We start from the raw sequence: 15415 nt of genomic DNA, 5'->3' as shown, positions 1-15415 counted from the left end.
TATGCATGGCAATCTGTTATAAAATAAATAAATCTTGCCACAAAGAAGAGATATTATTGGGTATAAAGTTAGTGAAAACATTTAGTCATGTGATACCAATTAAAACTTGGTTAAAAGTTATGTAACAGTTTGCTAAATTGAGTTTAAATAATTATTTAATTTAATGAATCCAAAACATCTTTATCCAGACATTTAATAAACTTAATTACATTTAACTCAGAATATTGGTAAATATAAATCAAATTTTACTATATAAATGATCAAACATAGATCAGTTTTTCTAGATATTTAGTATATTTAAATTAATTCCTCCTAAATATTTGAGTACATCTAAATTAATTTTTCTCAGAATCTTACTAAGTGTTTATACACTTTCCTTGTAAAATTGATTTCTATTTACTAAATATTTTTGAGCTACATTAACTCAAACATGCCATTCTATTGCTGAATTCAACATATTTTACCTGTTTCTTTTACTAACATCTACTTAATTTTTTTGTCTAATTTTAGTTAACCTATTCAGTAGATTTTACTTAAAGCTTAAGAAATTAAAATCTACTCAATTATATTACGTGTCACTTTGTTGCCATAATTGTTTTTAAGTAAACCTTAGTCACATTGTTTACAGTGTAGGTCGGTAGGTAGGTAGGTAGGTAGGTAGGTAGGTAGGTTGGTAGGTAGGTAGGTAGGTAGGTAGGTAGGTTGGTTGATTGATTGATTGATTGATTGATTGATTGATTGATTGATTGATTGATTGATTTGATAGATAGATAGATAGATAGATAGATAGATAGATAGATAGATAGATAGATAGATAGATAGATAGATAGATAGATAGATAGATAGATAGATAGATACTTATATTAAGGTATTTAAAAAAAAAAAATAGTCACTGCAGTGCAGTCTGTATGGGTTCCGGGAGGGCTAGCTAGCACCAAAAGAAAACGCTATCTAATGAAGACTGAATTATATTATTGAGTGTGATGGCTTTACTTTATTTTATTTGAGGCAGTGATGGCTCAATGGTTAAGGTACAGAGCTAGTAATCAAAAGGTTGCTGGTTCAAGCCCAACATCTGCTAGGTTGCTGCTGTTGGGCACTTAAGCAAGGCCCTCAACCTTCAATTTCCTGCAGTGTATACAGTCTCAACTGTAAGTCGCTTTGGATAAAAGCGTCTGCTAAATGCTGAAAATGTAAATCTGATTAATAGTAAAGCTGGTCTCCTTCCATGTTCAAACTTATTTAAACATGAAAAAGATTGATGACAATTTCTGTTGATGACCAGAGCTGATTGTTTAGTCATAGTAGAGCCATAATAAATATATTTAAAAAAAAATGTATTTATATATATATTTTATATTATTATTTTTTTTTTTTACAAATTATAACTTCTGTAACATTTTTTTAGGAAACCATTACCTGTCACATCTTCAAATCATGTCTCGTTTGTACTCATCACTACCTTTGTAACAGTTTTTAACAAAGTCATGTTCACAAAAGCTGTGATGTACTGCTGCTGTCCACGGACTCATCACACTGACTGGATGCGAAACCACCCACGTAACCAGATCCCGAACATAACCATCACTCTTCTAACTATCATACTCATCAGAGAGAGTGGAGATTACATCGGGACCATTCTTCTCGTGAAAACAGTGTTTGCTATTATTATTACTGCCAAAGACTTTCTTATTCTATATAAAAAACCATCTCGCTCCCTATCTTCCCATCAATTGTTCCAAGATGCTGAAGGTGTCCAGGAAATCTGTTGGGGCCCTTCAGAATAATCTTGATCCAACTGTGTGTGAACGTCATTAAGGGCACCTGCTGAAACATCAAAGGTTTGGGATCCCCTCACCCTCTTGTAGGAAAGTGCAGCAGATCTTCTTTCCAATGTTCTTCTGTGGCTCACTATCCAACAATCAGTGGTGGTGGCGACATAGCTGACTCCCATAAGATGTGAATTTACATAAACCTTCATTTGAGTAGTAGTTTCCCATATTTTATCGTGAAGAGTGGGTCTACGTAACATTTCAATAATAACACAAGAGTAACAATCACAATGACAACAACAATAATAATGATAGGAAACAAATTATTACAATAAAAACGGTTTTATTATAATTAATTAAAATAATTAAAACTGCTCGTTTGTAATTCATCTCTGTGCTTTGCGTTTGACCACGTGATGCTGTTGCCTTAGCGATGTACACATCTTTTCACTGCCCAATCAGTGGGCTGAATGGAGGCATTAACTACCAGCCAATTAGAGCCCAGGGGGCGGGGTTTATATTCCACTAAAAGAACAAAAGCGTTTTCGCTGCATTCTAATCAGTACTCTCCGGTAGCTCAGTGGTGAGAGCGTTGCTCCTGTAATAATGACGGTAGTCGTGGTGGAGGGTTCGAATCCCGGCTCTCCACCCACTTCCAGTCCCGCAGACACCTGTGCTAGAAACGGGGTTTAGAGAAGAGATTTAGAGGAATAGGAATGGGGAACTAGCACAGTTCGTTACAGTAGGTAGGTAGGGTCTCCACAGTGGCTGGAGGTGTGACTCGAGTTACAGTGAGCCACCGTCTGAGTGACCGCTGAGTACATTTTTCATATTCATGTATTATACATTTATTATCTTTTATTCTTCTGCTTTTGTCTGTGGTTTTCGGTGCCTCCGAATGTTTAAACTAAATGAAATAAACTTTTGATTTGTAGCTTCATTTCTGTTCATATGCAAACTTATTTTGCTTTGTTTTCAGCGTTGAAGTAAACTATTTAAAAAAGACGCTGTGATCATTTATGGTGCAGTTTGCACAAAGATCATTTGGGCCACCTGCTGTCTACACCAGCTTACTAAACAGAACTTTGTCAAAAGCATCAGTGTTTTCACTGAATATGGTGAATAGAAATTGTTGAGTGTTATTATTTTGCAGAGATGTAGCATGAACACTGGGGGATGAGATGAACTTACTATATATTTATTTTTGTTTCATTTTTACACTTGGCTAATAGTGTATTATAATGGCAGGGATAAGGAATTAATAAAGTATAACCATGACCATAATCACAAAAGCAGAAATCAATACATTGAGCCCAGAGAAGTCGATGCTGCTTCTGGACATGGATAACATGAGGCTTCTTTTTTGCACATTAAAGTTTTAAGTGGCATTTGTGCATGTAACTGCGTATTGTTGTGCTTGACAAAGGTTTGCCAAAGTAATCCCTTGCCCATGCGGTTATATCAGCTATTGTTGAGTGGTGGTTCTTGATGCAGTGCCGCCTGAAAAAACAAACATCACAGGCGTTCAGCTTAAGCTTGCCCTACTGGCTTTTACACACTGAAATTCTTCCTGATTACTTGAATGGTTTAATGATTTTATGCACTGCAGAAGGATAAACATGCAATTCCTTTCCAATCTTTCTTTGAGGTACATTGTTTTTACACATTTCAATAATTTTCCTATGCAACTGTTGACAAACTGGAGATCCTCTGATCATCTTTGCTCATCAAAGACTAAGCCTTTCCTAGATGCTGCTTTTGTACTAAATCATGATAATAATCACCTGTTGACATCTTCTGTTAGGAATCACATCATTATTTAGTTTTTTCACGTCATTACTAGCCCTGCATTGCACCCGTCCCAACTTTTTTTGGAATGTGTTGCAAGCCTGAAATGCAGGAATGGAGGTAGATTAACAAATGAAATGAAGTTGAGCAGACAAAACATGAAATATCTTGCGTTCAAACTGTCTGCAATCAAATAAAAGTCAAAGTAAATGTAAGGAACTTTGCAGTTTTTTTGTATTTGCATTTTCCATACTGTCCCAACTTTTGATTTGGGGTTGTATCTGAATACTGTGCATAAAGGCTTACACAATTTTTTCCAAAACTTATGCAGCTTTCACTTGTTGGTAAATAAACGTACATATCCAGATGACTTACAAAATGAATAATTTGATTTGCTTTCAAAATGTGTACTGTGTGGTCTGGGTCCAACTGTCCCCTTGTCAGACAGGGTCACTACAAATAAATACAAAGTTACTTTGACTGTCGACCTGATTTTAATGATGGAATTTTTCTATAGAAGTGCTCTTTTCCAAGATGACAAAGGCCCCATTCACATGCCACATGGAGCGATGAATGATATAACAATAATATAATGAGGCTCGTAAAAAAAAGTGGCAGATACAGACTGTTAATATTGCATCTTGCATTAACCTGGGTGAATAAAAATGTAAGCCAATTTCTTATTGATTTCACCATTTAACTCCCTTGTAGTTACTGAAGATATACTGTACAGTGAAGCCCAAAATTATTCATACCCATGGCAAATTTTGACTTAAAATTTCCATCATTGTGGAAAAAAAATATTTCTCAGCTTTTATTTACATTTGAACAAAAAATGGCATGTCCAAAATTATTCATACCCTTTGCAAACTGTCACAGTCTATGGGAAAATCCAAAGTTCCATTCCAAATAGTATTGCTGTTCTAAAGCATCCTAATTACCCTGATTCATTGGGAACAGCTGTTTTAATAAACTCAACAGGTGAAAAACAGCAGCTCTCTGTAGTTGTTTTGTGGACAGTCATGGCTAAGACAAAGGAGCTCACTAAGCACCTGCGGCTGTGCATTGTGGCTGCTCACAAGTCAGGAAAAGGTTATAAGGCCATATCTAAATGTTTTCAAGTTCCAGTGGCTACAGTGCAAAGTATTATTTAAAAAATACAAGACGTTCTGCACTGTGGAAAATCTCAGAGGACGTGGTCGGAAGCCAAAAGTGACACCTGTGCTGGCCAGGAGGATAGTGAGAGAGGTGAAAAAGAATCCAAGAATCATCACCAAGGCCATCCTGGTGAATCTGGGCTCTGCTGGTGGCAACGTCTCAAGGCAGACAGTCCAATGGACACTGCACACTGCTGAGTTCCACGAACGCAGAGCAAGGAGGACGCCACTTATCCAGAAAAGGCACACAAAAGCCCGCTTGGCCTTTGCAAGTGCTCATCTGGACAGAGAAGAAGACTTCTGGTCTTCTGTTTTATGGTCAGATGAAACTAAAAATTTAATTGTTTGGCAACAATGATGTGTCCTTCATTTGGTGTAAAAAAGGAGAAGCCTTCAACCCCAAGAACACCATCCCCACTGTCAAACATGGTGGTGGGAACCTAATGATCTGGGGGTGTTTTTCAGCCAATGGACCAGGGAACCTAATCACAGTAAACTGCACCATGAAAAAAGAGCAATACATCAAGATTCTCAACAACAACATCAGGCAGTCTGCAGAGAAACTTGGCCTTGGGCACCAGTAGACATTTCAGCACGACAACGACCCAAAACACACAGCAAAAGTGGTGAAGAAATGGTTAGCGGACAAAAACTTTAACGTTTTGCAGTGGCCCAGCCAGAGTCCTGACTTGAATCCAATTGAGAATCTGTGGATGGAGCTAAAGATCAGGGTGATGGCAAGGAGACCCTCCAACCTGAAAGAGTTGGAGCTCATTGCTAAAGATGAATGGGCAAAAATACCAGTGGAGACATACAAAAAGCTGGTCAGCAATTATAGGAAGCGTTTGATTGCTGTAATAGCCAATAAAGGATTTTTTATTGATTATTGAGAAGGGTATGAATAATTTTGGACATGCCACTTTTTGTTTAAATGTAAATAAAAGCTGAGAAACATTTTTTTCCACAATGATGCCTCTTGTACATTGTCTTATTATCATCTGGGAGACGCCTGTGTCATTTCCGGTCAAAAAAAATTGCTGGTTGAATAAAAGTAACTGTAAGTCAAAATTTGCCAGGGGGATGAATAATTCCAGGCTTCACTGTACAGTGGTGCTTGAAAGTTTGTGAACCCTTTAGAATTTTCTATATTTCTGCATAAATATGACCTAAAACATCATCAGATTTTCACACAAGTCCTAAAAGTAGATAAAGAGAACCCAGTTAAACAAATGAGACTAAAATATTGTACTTGGTCATTTATTTATTGAGGAAAATGATTCAATATTACATATTTGTGTGTGGCAAAAGTATGTGAACCTTTGCTATCAGTATCTGGTGTGACCCCCCTTTGCAGCATTAACTGCAACTAAGCGTTTCCGGTAACTGTTGATCAGTCCTGCACATCGGCTTGGAGGAATTTTAGCCCATTCCTCCGTACAGAACAGCTTCAACTCTGGGATGTGGGTGGGTTTCCTCACATTAACTGCAACTAAGCGTTTCCGGTAACTGTTGATCAGTCCTGCACATCGGCTTGGAGGAATTTTAGCCCATTCCTCCGTACAGAACAGCTTCAACTCTGGGATGTGGGTGGGTTTCCTCACATTAACTGCAACTAAGCGTTTCCGGTAACTGTTGATCAGTCCTGCACATCGGCTTGGAGGAATTTTAGCCCATTCCTCCGTACAGAACAGCTTCAACTCTGCGATGTTGGTGGGTTTCCTCACATTAACTGCTCGCTTCAGGTCCTTCCACAACATTTCGATTGGATTAAGGTCAGGACTTTGAATGGGCCATTCCAAAACATTAACTTTATTCTTCTTTAACCATTCTTTGTAGAACGACTTGTGTGCTTAGGGTCGTTGTCTTGTTGCATGACCCACCTTCTCTTGAGATTCAGTTCATGGACAGATGTCCTGACATTTTCCTTAAGAATTCTCTGATATAATTCAGAATTCATTGTTCCATCAATGATGGCAAGCCGTCCTGGCCCAGATGCAGCAAAACAGGCCCAAACCATGATACTACCACCACCATGTTTCACAGATGGGATAAGGTTCTTATGCTGGAATGCAGTGTTTTCCTTTCTCCAAACATAACGCTTTTCATTTAAACCAAAAAGTTCTATTTTGGTCTCATCCGTCCACAAAACATTCTTCCAATAGCCTTCTGGCTTGTCCACACGATCTGTAGCAAACTGCAGATGAGCAGCAATGTTCTTTTGGGAGAGCAGTGGCTTTCTCCTTGCAACCCTGCCATGCACACCATTGTTGTTCAGTGTTCTCCTGATGGTGGACTCATGAACATTAACATTAGCCAATGTGAGAGAGGCCTTCAGTTGCTTAGAAGTTACCCTGGGGTCCTTTGTGACCTCGCTGACTATTACATGCCTTGCTCTTGGAGTGATCTTTGTTGGTCGACCACTCCTTGGGAGGGTAACGATGGTCTTGAATTTCCTCCATTTGTACACAATCTGTCTGACTGTGAATTGGTGGAGTCCAAACTCTTTAGAGATGGTTTTGTAACCTTTTCCTGCCTGATGAGCATCAACAACTCTTTTTCTGAGGTCCTCAGAAATCTCCTTTGTTCGTGCCATGATACATTACAATAAACATGTGTTGTGAAGAGCAGACTTTGCTAGATCCCTGTTCTTTAAATAAAACAGGGTGCCCACTCACACCTGATTGTCATCCCATTGATTGAAAACACCTGACTTTTGCCATTCACAAATATGTAATAATGGACCATTTTCCTCAATAAATAAATGACCAAGTATAATATTTTTGTCTCATTTGTTTAACTGGGTTCTCTTCATCTACTTTTAGGACTTGTGTGAAAATCTGATGGTGTTTTAGTAAGTAAGTAAATTTTATTTATAAAGCACTCTTCAAACAACTTACGTTGACCAAAGTGCTGTACATCGAACAAGCATACATAACACAACATTATGTTAAAAAAGTAAAAACCAAATAAAAATACAGAGTAAGAGAGAAAGTAAAACAGATAAAAATAGACAAGACAATTAAAATTACCACGGCTCCTCACTGTTCAAATGCCAGCTTATAAAGGTATGTTTTTAGGAGTGATTTAAAAACAGTGGCCGAAGGTGCTTGTCGAATAGTAGGAGGTAGAGTGTTCCATAGCCTCGGAGCATAAACTGCAAATGCACGATCACCTTTTAGCTTCAAACGAGCCCTATGAACAGTCAACCAGTTTTGAGTGGCTGATCTCAAAGATCGCTGTGTGGTTGCGGGAGAAAGCATACCACTGAGATAAGCCGGGGCTTGACCATTAAGCGCTTTAAAAACAAATAAAAGCACTTGAAACTGAATCCTGTGCTGAACAGGCATCCAATGTAGTGAGGCAAGGATGGGTGAAATATGGTTTCTATTCTTCGTATTAGTCAGTAACCTTGCTGCTGCATTCTGGACTACCTGTAAGCGCTGCAACAGAGACTGATTAATCCCAATATACAGAGAATTACAGTAGTCAATTCTTGCAGAAATGAATGCATGAATAACTTTTTCCAGGTCAGAATAGCAGAGAAAAGGCTTAATCTTCGCAATATTTCTGAGCTGGAAGAAGCTCTTCCTTACCACAGAGTTGATTTGTTTATCAAATCGGAGGTCAGAGTCAAAGATAACACCAAGATTTCTCACAGATGTATTGACACATGTAGACAAGTGACCAAGGTTATTGGAGACACTATTGATGTGATGAGGACCCCCAAAAATGATAACCTCTGACTTGCTTTCATTCAGCTGAAGAAAATTGTCAGCCATCCACCTCTTCATGTCCTCAAGACAACTGCTAAGAGATGTTAACGAGCCATTGTCATTCGGTCTAATGGGAAGATAAAGCTGTATGTCATCAGCATACAGGTGAAAGCTGACATTGTGCTTCCTAATTATTTGACCCAATGGCAGCATATAGAGAGAAAAAAGGAGGGGCCCTAGTATGGACCCTTGTGGAACACCACAAGAGACATCAGCAGAAGAAGAGAAATAGCTGCTAATATTCACTGAAAAGGTTCTATTCTTAAAATAAGATATGAACCAATTCAGGGCCTCTCCCTGTAACCCCACCCACTTTTCCAGGCGACCAACAAGTATGTCATGGTCAACAGTATCAAAAGCAGAACTAAGGTCCAATAAAATGAGGATGGCACAATTTCCCTCATCAACAGTAAGTAGCAAGTCATTTGTCACCTTCAGAAGAGCAGATTCAGTGCTGTGCATAGACTTAAAGCCAGATTGAAAAATCTCAAAAATACCATCTCTACTCAAAAATGGTAAAAGCTGAGAATATACAACCTTTTCCAGCAATTTAGCCAAGAATGGTAATTTAGAAATCGGCCTATAGTTACTAACCACTGTAGCATCAAGATTATGCTTTTGAGCAGAGGTGTAACTACAGCATGTTTAAAGCATGCTGGAACAGTACCAGTGGCAAGGGAAGTATTAATGATATCCAGGACAAAAGGTCCTAATATATCAAATGTCTCCCTAACTATCTGTGGGGGCATCACATCAAGTGGGGAGGTTGTTGGCTTTGTTTTCAGCACCAAATCTGTTAATTCGGAGATTGAAACAGCCTCAAACTTTTCAAACACACCTGGGCACGGCGGTGGAAGTGGAGAATCTATACCCAAGTAAGTAATGCCAGACCTAATTGTTTCAGTTTTTTCCACAAAAAAGTTTAAAAACTCTTCACATACTCTAGGAGAAGGAACATTTCCAACTTCGGGTGATGATTTAAGTAAAGAATTTATTGTACTGAACAGTACTTTAGGTCTGTTGTAATTTTTGGCAATTATGCTTGAAAAGTATGCCTCTCTAGCAGACTTAACAGCTAGCTGATAGTCTTCCAGGCAACCTTTAAAAATATCCAAACTTACTTGCAATCTGTCCTTTCTCCATTTCCGTTCCGCTCTTCTACAAGCCTGTCTAATTTCCTGTGTGGATGCATTTAACCAGGGCTGAACTTTTGGTTTTAAGCGTTTAAATTTCATAGGGGCAAGAGAATCCAGAACAGTTGAACAGTTATAATTAAAAAAGTAACTAACTCATCCACATTAGCATGAGTCTGACCATCGTTGGGCAATTTTAACATGTCAGAAAAGGCTCAAGAAGGGGGCGGAGTCGCTAGCCGATTCACCACCTGTAGCTCATGTCTCAGTTAAAAACAACAGGTCCAAACCATGAGAAGTGAAAAAGTCATTTAAAATAAACGTCTTATTATGGACAGAGCGCGCATTTATCAGTGCCATATGGACTAGTGATGGGAATTTCGGCTCCTTTTAGAGAGCCGGTTCTTTAGGCTCGGCTCACTAAAAAGAGCCGGCTCTTTCGGCTCCCAAGTGGCTCCTTAGATTTTTTTGTTGCTTAAATTAATTTATTACCAAATTACATGTAAAATGAATTACTAATGTAAAAAAAAACATTGTATTAAATGTTTATTATTTAAATTGCTTTATTTATATACTCAACATGGAACAGAGACCTCCAACAATAAATTATAAAATACAAAAACAAAGACCCATCTCAATTAGACAAAAAGATCCGATTGTGTATATTATTTGTACATTTGCATCTAGAGTGGGACGGCATGGTGGCTAAGTGGGTAGCACTGTCGCCTGACGGCAAGAAGGTCCTGGGTTCGATCCCCAGGTGAAGAGCCTGGGTCCTTTCTGTGTGGAGTTTGCATGTCTTTCCCATGTCCGTGTGGGTTTCCTCCGGGTGCTCCGGTTTCCTCCCACAGTCCAAAGACATGCAAGTGAGGTGAATGTTCCTGTCATGAATGTAACCAAAGTGTAAAACGTGACGTTAAAATCCTAATAAACAAACAAAAAAATAAACAAGCATCTAGAGTGAAACAACACAACATCAACGAAGCATCACTCACACTCAACAAAATATAAATGAAAATGTGCAAAACAAAAAGAAGATAGTTTAGTTAAGATTAGCATTCAGAAAAACCAAGGAGCTCATCTTTGATGGGTTGATCCTGTTTCTCTTTTCTGTTATGATCTGCCCTGTTAAAATAGATTCTCTCTGAGGGGACAGATACACAGTCTATGTGCCATCACATGTATAAGATGTGGGTAGACTGAACACTTGGTCTCCTACCAGTGGGCCTGCACTTCTCTGTAAAAGGGGCTCCTCGAGTCCAAACTTTACTATGTTTCCTCTCACTCATTTTCCTCACCTTTCCAGCGTGTAATGTCTGGCTGTGTAAGTTAATGTGTATATTTTTTTTTATTAATGTGTATTGGAACTGTGAGAGACTGAGCACCTAAGCATTTCACTCACCTTTCACACCTGTGTTAATGTGACGTGACAATAATGTGATTTGATTTGATTTGTGTAAAGCGCTGAGTTCTCTCTCTCTCTCTCTCTCTCTCTCTCTCTCTCTCCCTCCTGTTCATGTGCACGCTGTCTGTGTGTGTGTGTAACCCCGCCCCTCCTGCTCAGTGTAAACACACAAACGCCACCACGCATCTTGACCAATCACGTGCGGCTTTGACAGAAAAAAAAAACGGAAAAAAACGAATCGGCTCCCAATCAGGAGCCGGATCCCGTCGTTCACTTTAAAGAGCCGGCTCTTAGAGCCGGACCGTTCGCAACCGACCCATCACTAATATGGACTGACACAGAATGAGACTGGGGTAACGGTGTGTATTCCAGTGCTCTGAGACTGACAGTGTGCGATTTCAGACGCAGCCCTCATGTCAGCATGGGCTACAACTACTAGATAAAAGCATACTTTGACAGAAAAATAAAAAAATCACCTAACTGTCCTCTTGTGGTCTCACTGTATCAAGAACAGGAATATAAAACCATTCAGAAAGGCTCAGATAGCACACAACTCTTAGCTAACTTAACTGGCAAATTTACAATTTGTATTTAAATGTAATGAGACTAAAAACGATTTATTCTGCTGAAATAAACTTCAATTAAACATCATATAACATTAATAAAACACAGTGATTAAGTGCATTTCATTTGTGAACAAGAAACTGAATAATTCGTAATTACTCACCCCTGACAGCAAATGTTTAGCCCCACTGTTGTGCAGTTTGCTAAGTGCGGCAGGGGTTGAAGAAATTTGTGGGAAAAAAACCTGAAAAAATGCAAACAATATACGATAACTTGTTTGATATCAACTTAAAGCACATCAATGTTTATGTTTGCTACAGTAAAAGAAACCATTTGATCCCTAAAAATTTTAAAAATCTCACCTTTGAAAATAGGACTGCTGCTCCTACATGTGGTGTGCTCTCCGTGCGCGCGCAAAATAGTGTTGAGTTCCAGCATAAAGTGATTAAAATCCACATATCATTCTGAGTACAATTTATCCATTTTCTACATCTTTCTGCGTCCAGATAAAAAATAATTATATACTACTCAATGGTTCACAGCTGATTTTATTTAACCAAAACTGTGTAAAATTTAACTGATAAACCATTTAAAATTGTTTAACTCAACTCAATTTAATTTCAAACTGTCTAAGGTTGTTTTTATTATGTTTATATTACTTATAATTATGTACTTAATATTAATTAATCCCAGTCCCACTTTTTACTTTTCTATCTATCTATCTATCTATCTATCTATCTATCTATCTATCTATCTATCTATCTATCTATCTATCTATCTATCTATCTTTCTAAAAAAACAAGTTTGGTGACAATAGCTGCACTTGGCTTCATGTAACAATGTATTGATTTCTGTTTTTGTGATTATGGTCATGGTTATACTTTATTAATTCCTTATCCCTGCCATTATAAAACACTATTAGCCATTACTGTAAAAATGAAACAAAAATAAATATATAGTAAGTTCATCTCATCCCCCAGTGTTCATGCTACATCTCTGCAAAATAATAACACTCAACAATTTCTATTCACCATATTCAGTGAAAACACTGATGCTTTTGACAAAGTTCTGTTTAGTAAGCTGGTGTAGACAGCTTAAATGATCTTTGTGCAAACTGCACCATAAATGATCACAGCGTCTTTTTAAAATAGTTTACTTCAACGCTGAAAACAAAGCAAAATAAGTTTGCATATGAACAGAAATGAAGCTACAAATCAAAAGTTTATTTCATTTAGTTTAAACATTTGGAGGCACCGAAAAGCACAGACAAAAGCAGAAGAATAAAAGATAATAAATGTATAATACATGAATATGAAAAATGTACTCAGCGGTCACTCAGACGGTGGCTCACTGTAACTCGAGTCACACCTCCAGCCACTGTGGAGACCCTACCTACCTACTGTAACGAACTGTGCTAGTTCCCCATTCCTATTCCTCTAAATCTCTTCTCTAAACCCCGTTTCTAGCACAGGTGTCTGCGGGACTGGAAGTGGGTGGAGAGCCGGGATTCGAACCCTCCACCACGACTACCGTCATTATTACAGGAGCAACGCTCTCACCACTGAGCTACCGGAGAGTACTGATTAGAATGCAGCGAAAACGCTTTTGTTCTTTTAGTGGAATATAAACCCCGCCCCCTGGGCTCTAATTGGCTGGTAGTTAATGTCTCCAGCCAGCCCACTGATTGGGCAGTGAAAAGATGTGTACATCGCTAAGGCAACAGCATCACGTGTTCAAACGCAAAGCACAGAGATGAATTACAAATGAGCAGTTTTAATTCTTTTAATTAATTATAATAAAACCGTTTTTATTGTAATAATTTGTTTCCTATCATTATTATTGTTGTTGTCATTGTGATTGTTACTCTTGTGTTATTATTGAAATGTTATGTAGACCCACTCTTCACGATAAAATATGGGAAACTACTACTCAAATGAAGGTTTATTTAAATTCACATCTTATGGGAGTCAGCTATGTCGCCACCACCACTGATTGTTGGATAGTGAGCCACAGAAGAACATTGGAAAGAAGATCTGCTGCACTTTCCTACAAGAGGGTGAGGGGATCCCAAACCTTTGATGTTTCAGCAGGTGCCCTTAATGACGTTCACACACAGTTGGATCAAGATTATTCTGAAGGGCCCCAACAGATTACCTGGACACCTTCAGCATCTTGGAACAATTGATGGGAAGATAGGGAGCGAGATGGTTTTTTATATAGAATAAGAAAGTCTTTGGCAGTAATAATAATAGCAAACACTGTTTTCACGAGAAGAATGGTCCCGATGTAATCTCCACTCTCTCTGATGAGTATGATAGTTAGAAGAGTGATGGTTATGTTCGGGATCTGGTTACGTGGGTGGTTTCGCATCCAGTCAGTGTGATGAGTCCGTGGACAGCAGCAGTACATCACAGCTTTTGTGAACATGACTTTGTTAAAAACTGTTACAAAGGTAGTGATGAGTACAAACGAGACATGATTTGAAGATGTGACAGGTAATGGTTTCCTAAAAAAATGTTACAGAAGTTATAATTTGTAAAAAAAAAATAATAATAATAAAAAATATATATATAAATAAAAAGTTTTTTTTATATATTTATTATGGCTCTACTATGACTAAACAATCAGCTCTGGTCATCAACAGAAATTGTCATCAATCTTTTTCATGTTTAAATAAGTTTGAACATGGCAGGAGACCAGCTTTACTATTAATCAGATTTACATTTTCAGCATTTAGCAGACGCTTTTATCCAAAGCGACTTACAGTTGAGACTGTATACACTGCAGGAAATTGAAGGTTGAGGGCCTTGCTTAAGTGCCCAACAGCAGCAAACTAGCAGATGTTGGGCTTGAACCAGCAACCTTTTGATTACTAGCTCTGTACCTTAACCATTGAGCCATCACTGCCTCAAATAAAATAAAGTAAAGCCATCACACTCAATAATATAATTCAGTCTTCATTAGATAGCGTTTTCTTTTGGTGCAACAGATTCAGAAAAAAGATTGGCATTGACACTGGAGCTGATGTACAATGAATAAAATTACGACGAAATCACATAAGTGCTAGCTAGCCCTCCCGGAACCCATACAGACTGCACTGCAGTGACTATTTTTTTTTTTTTTTAAATACCTTAATATAAGTATCTATCTATCTATCTATCTATCTATCTATCTATCTATCTATCTATCTATCTATCTATCTATCTATCTATCTATCTATCAACCAACCAACCAACCTACCTACCTACCTACCTACCTACCTACCTACCTACCTACCTACCTACCTACCTACCTACCACCTACCTACCTACCTACCTACCTACCTACACTGTAAACAATGTGACTAAGGTTTACTTAAAAACAATTATGGCAACAAAGTGACACGTAATATAATTGAGTAGACTTTAATTTCTTAAGCTTTAAGTAAAATCTACTGAATAGGTTAACTAAAATTAGACAAAAAAATTAAGTAGATGTTAGTAAAAGAAACAGGTAAAATGTGTTGAATTCAGCAATAGAATGGCATGTTTGAGTTAATGTAGCTCAAAAATATTTAGTAAATAGAAATCAATTTTACAAGGAAAGTGTATAAACATTTAGTAAGATTCTGAGAAAAATTAATTTAGATGTACTCAAATATTTAGGAGGAATTCATTTAAATATACTAAATATCTAGAAAAACTGATCTATGTTTGATCATTTATATAGTAAAATTTGATTTATATTTACTAATATTCTGAGTTAAATGTAATTAAGTTTATTAAATGTCTGGATAAAGATGTTTTGGATTCATTAAATTAAATAATTATTTAAACTCAATTTA

This window comes from Trichomycterus rosablanca, chromosome 1 (genome assembly GCF_030014385.1).
Source record: "Trichomycterus rosablanca isolate fTriRos1 chromosome 1, fTriRos1.hap1, whole genome shotgun sequence".
Classification (NCBI taxonomy): domain Eukaryota; kingdom Metazoa; phylum Chordata; class Actinopteri; order Siluriformes; family Trichomycteridae; genus Trichomycterus; species Trichomycterus rosablanca.
This window is presented reverse-complemented; position numbering follows the sequence as displayed.